The 4,751-nt window shown below is 34.9% G+C and overlaps 1 pseudogene; it reads right to left on the bottom strand.

Annotated features, from left to right (window-relative positions):
- Positions 1–1,998: 1,998 nt before the first annotated feature.
- On the bottom strand, positions 1,999–4,119 carry LOC133052743 (protein FAM204A-like; annotated as a pseudogene).
- Positions 4,120–4,751: the final 632 nt, after the last annotated feature.

The raw sequence follows: 4,751 nt of genomic DNA on the forward strand, positions 1-4,751 counted from the left end.
AAACTACTTAGAGGAAGGTGGTGTTTTGCTTTGACCCCTGAAATGTCTTACTCTCAATGGAAAATCCTTCAATTATGCATTGAGTATACTCAAAACTATAGGACAAAAGTTACTATAATAGAAAATGGGAACAAATCAATGGTCCCTCTTACCACAGTCTGCAAGCTCTCTCTGTAATGATCTGCTTGGCTTCTTGCCCAGGTATTCCTCTGTGCCACATAACTACAGGCACTTTACTTATTTATTCATTCATTTTTCATTCAACGATTTTTACCAAGCACAAGCTATGTACTAGGCACTGGGGTAACAGGTACTGGGGGTTTAATCAAATGAAAAAAAAAATCCTAGTCCCTGTTCCCCTGAAGCTTACAGTCTGCTGGAGGAGATAGACATTTAAAAATGTCTATCTATAAAGTTGCTGCTAACACGAAATTAGTGAATCCTGAATCATTGCTCCCAGCAAAATGCAAACTTAAGTTCCTGTGATCAGTTGATCAGTATATAGCTTTGTTTAATGTGTGCCTCTGTTTAAAGATAATTTATTTAATATAAATTGTTAGTTCATTAATATTGAACTCATGACCAGCATCATTGTAACTCAAGCCTGAATGAAACTTATCAAACACACATAATTTTTCTGTAAGATATCACACTCTTGTGCTTAGGAACACTAGACAGAATTTCAGCACTATGCATGAAGGCCATTTTAAAGCAAAATCACACACACACACAAAAAAGCACGTAAGGGGGAGAAAATATGGCAGTAAATACTGCGTTGGTTGAAAAGTTCATTTGGGTTTTTTCATAAGGTAATTGCAAAATGGACTCTTGTTTACATTATGAGAGCTGAAACAAGAAGACAGAGTATTGTCCTGTTCAACCTCAACTGGGATCACATACCTTGGACAACTCAAAATTTTCACTGCTCTGTGCCTGTTCATGAATGATTTCCAAAGTGCCATGAATATTTAAAAAATTTTAAATTCCATGCATCTCACCCACCTATGGCTGATTCATGTTGAGGTTTGACAGAAAACAGCAAAATTCTGTAAAGCAATTATCCTTCAATAAAAAACTTTAGATTCAATTTACTTATATTTCAAAGAATGCACCCATTTCTCCTACCCTCACCTCACCTCACCTCTTGCAATCACCATCTGTTTTCTGTATCTATGAGATTTTTTTAAGATTCCACATTTGAGAGATATCATATGTTATGTGTCTTTCCTTGTCTGACTTATATCAGTTAACATAATGCCCACAAGGTCCATCCATATTGTAGAAAATGGCAAGATTTCATTCTTTCTTATGGTTGAATAATATTCTGTTCTATATATAGACACACACTTTATCCATTCATCCATTGATGGACACTTAGGTTGCTTCCATAACTTGGCTATTGTAAATACTGCTGCTATGAACATGGGGGTGCAAATATCTTTTATTATTATTTTTTAAAAAATCAATTGCTTTTATTATGTGACTGTGAAATATCAACTCTACTGCCTCAAATAAAGAACCAATAATTACTTTTATAACACTAAAGTCATTTGTAAACACAATATCTTTCTTGTACTTATGACTAATCCATTATAAAGAAATGCCAATCTTAAAACACAACTCCAGAATAAGTGCAGTTACACTGTGTGCAGATAAGAAAGTAAGGCGCTCATTGGCTATGCTACACCAAATGGATGAAAAGTAAAATTGATTTTATACTGGAGGTCTACACAAATAAATTAAAAAATCCCTTTTCCCCTGTATGTATGCTTAGATTACTTGTACAAATAACTGAATGTTCTGTTTCATTCACTTCAATGGGATGAACTCTTTAGAAAAAGAATGAAAAATGATTTGATAATCAACTCCCAAATTTTATGCTTTTTTTTCTCTTTCCATCAATTTCTTGACATAGTTGGCATAAGCAGGAAAATCTCAGTAAATCGAGCAATTGAAGACTCAAGTAAAGCCTCAAAGTTCTTGAAGAATTCGGACAAGTCACGTATATCCCATGTTGCTTTTGGTTTCCCACCTCTTCTTTGCTTCAAATCCCCAAGCAAGTTCCTTTTTTTCATGAAAGCTGTGAATTTTCAGCATCCTTTTTGGCTTTTACAAAGTTGTGGCAGGCAATTGCTTTGGCAATTTTTACACCAAGCTCTAGAGTAGCTAGCTGGTTGTTGAGTTTCTCGGCCTTCTCAATGTTCCCCGCTTCCACAGCCTGGTCTATGCCCTTTTCAAGGCCCAAATTTGCAACTTTTTTTCCCCCCTTTAACAGTGGAGGTCAAACTTCTCATTGACTCCAAAATACTAAGTTTCTTCCACTGGGTTTCACTTGAAGACTGTTCATTACAAGATTCTTCTTCATTCTTGAATTTGCTTTTTCTGGAGTGTTTTCTTTTTTCCTTTCCTGATCTTGAAGTTGAGGTTTTCTGTTCAGAATGCATTTTATGCAATTCTTGAAATTTATTCCATTATTTAAGGGAATTCCAGAGGGACACTCTTCATGTGCATTTACATTTGCCTCTGCTCCAATGTTTGGTCCATATGTAGGAATATCTGAGATCTCTGTCTTTGTAAAGATTTCATCTTCTTTACCCTCTTATAAGTTAAGTTCAGAGTTCTCTTATATGATCTCATCATCAGAATTCAACTCAACATCAATTTCACTTAGGTCAGAAGGTAGCAGCCCACTCTATATCTTAAGACTTTGCAGATATCTTTTTTTTTTCATGTAGAACAGTCCTTTATTACTTTTAGCTAACATTAAACATTTCCATAGTAGAAATTTAGTTTGGTTCAGTTACAGCAGTTATTAAAGAAAATTATGCATTTGTTTTTTATTTATATAAAACTAGCTAGAGTTGCCCCTTTTGGTAATAAAACAAGATATATCAGATATATTTTAAATTAGTGTTTTCATATAAATATCCAAACTGAAATTGCTGGATCAAATGGTAGCTCTATTTTTAATATTTTGAGGAAACTCCATACTGTTTTTTTGTAGTGGTTGCACCAATTTACATTTCCACCAGCAAGTGCACAAGGGTTTCCTTTTATCCAGATCCTTGCTAACATTGCTATTTCTTCTTTTTGATAATAGTCATTCCAAAAGGTGTGAGGTGATATCTCACTGTGACTTTGATTCACATTTCTTTGATCATTAATGATGTAGAGCATCTTTTCATGAACTTGTTGGCCATTTGTTTGCTTTTTTTGGAAAAATGCCCACTTCAACCTTCTGTCTATTTCTTAATCAGTTTTTTAAAATATTAAGTTGTATGAGTTTTAAAATGTGTTTTGGATATTAGCCTCCTTATCAGATATATGATTTTTGATTGTTTTCTACCATTCAGTAGGTTGCCTTTTCATTTTGTTGATGGTCTCCCTTGCTATTCAGAAGCCTTTTAGTCTGTAAGCCACGTGGTACAGCTAAAAAAATATCACTAAAATGCTGTCTATCATCTTGCTGAAGTGTGTTGTAATCTTTTTGCTGGTGGAGGAGCTTGCCTCCATGTTGATGGTTAATGACTGATCAGGGTGGTGGTTGGGGCTGATGGCTGATGGTTGGGGTGCCTGTGGCAATTTCTTAAAATAAGACAACAATAAACTTCACTGGATCAATTGACTCTTCCTTTCATGAAAGATTTCTGTGTGTCATGTAATGCTGTTTGATAGCATTTTACCCATGGTAGAACTTCTTTCAAAATTAGAGTCAATTCTCTCAAACCCTGCCTTGGATTTATCAACTAAGTTTAAGTAATTTTCTAAATCATCTGTTGTCATTTCCACAATCTTCACCAGGAACAGATTTCATCTCAAGAAACCACTTTCTGGTCATCCATGAGAAGCAACTCCTCATTTATTAAAGTTTAATCATGAGATTGCAGCAATTCAGTCACATCCTCAGGCTCCACTTCTTTTTAATTTTTTTAAATTGGGGGAAAATTGCCTTACAATACTGTACTTGTTTCTGCCATACAACAATGCAAATCAGCAAGAAATATACTTACATCACCTCCCTCTTGCAGGCTCCATTTCTAACTCTAGTTCTTTTGCTATTTCCACCGCAGTTGATGTGACTTCCTCCACTGAAGACTTGAAACCCTCAAAGTTGTCCATGAAGGTTGGAATCAACTTCTTCCCAACTCCTGTTAATGTTGATATTTTTATGCCTTCCCATGACTCATGAGTGTGCTTAATGGTACCTAGAATAGTGAATCCTTTCCAGGAAGTTTTCAATTGACTCTGCCCAGATCCATCAGAGGAATCACTATCTATGGCATCTATAGCCTTACAAAATGTACTTCTCAAATAATAAGACTTGAAAGTTGAAATGACTCCTTGATCCATGGGTTGCAGAATGGATGCTGTGTTAGCAATTTAAAAACAACATTTATTGTTTGTAGACTTTTTGATGATGAACATTCTGACTGGTATGAAGTGATATCTCATTGTAGTTTTGATTCACATTTCTCTAATAATGAGTAACATTGAGCATCTTTTCATGTGTTTGTTAGCTATCTGTATGTCTTCTTTGGAGAAATGTCTGTTTAGGCCGTTTTCCCACTTTTTGATTGGGTTGTTTGTTTTTCTGATATTGACTTGTATGAACTGCTTGTATATTTTGGAAATTAATCCTTCATCAGTTGTTATTTCATTTGCTACTACCTTTTCCCATTCTGAGGACTGACTTTTCACCTTGTTTATAGTTTCCTTTGCTGTGCAAAAAATTTTAAGTTTAATTAGATCCT

This window comes from Dama dama, chromosome X (assembly GCF_033118175.1).
Source record: "Dama dama isolate Ldn47 chromosome X, ASM3311817v1, whole genome shotgun sequence".
In the NCBI taxonomy this organism is placed as follows: Eukaryota; Metazoa; Chordata; class Mammalia; order Artiodactyla; family Cervidae; genus Dama; species Dama dama.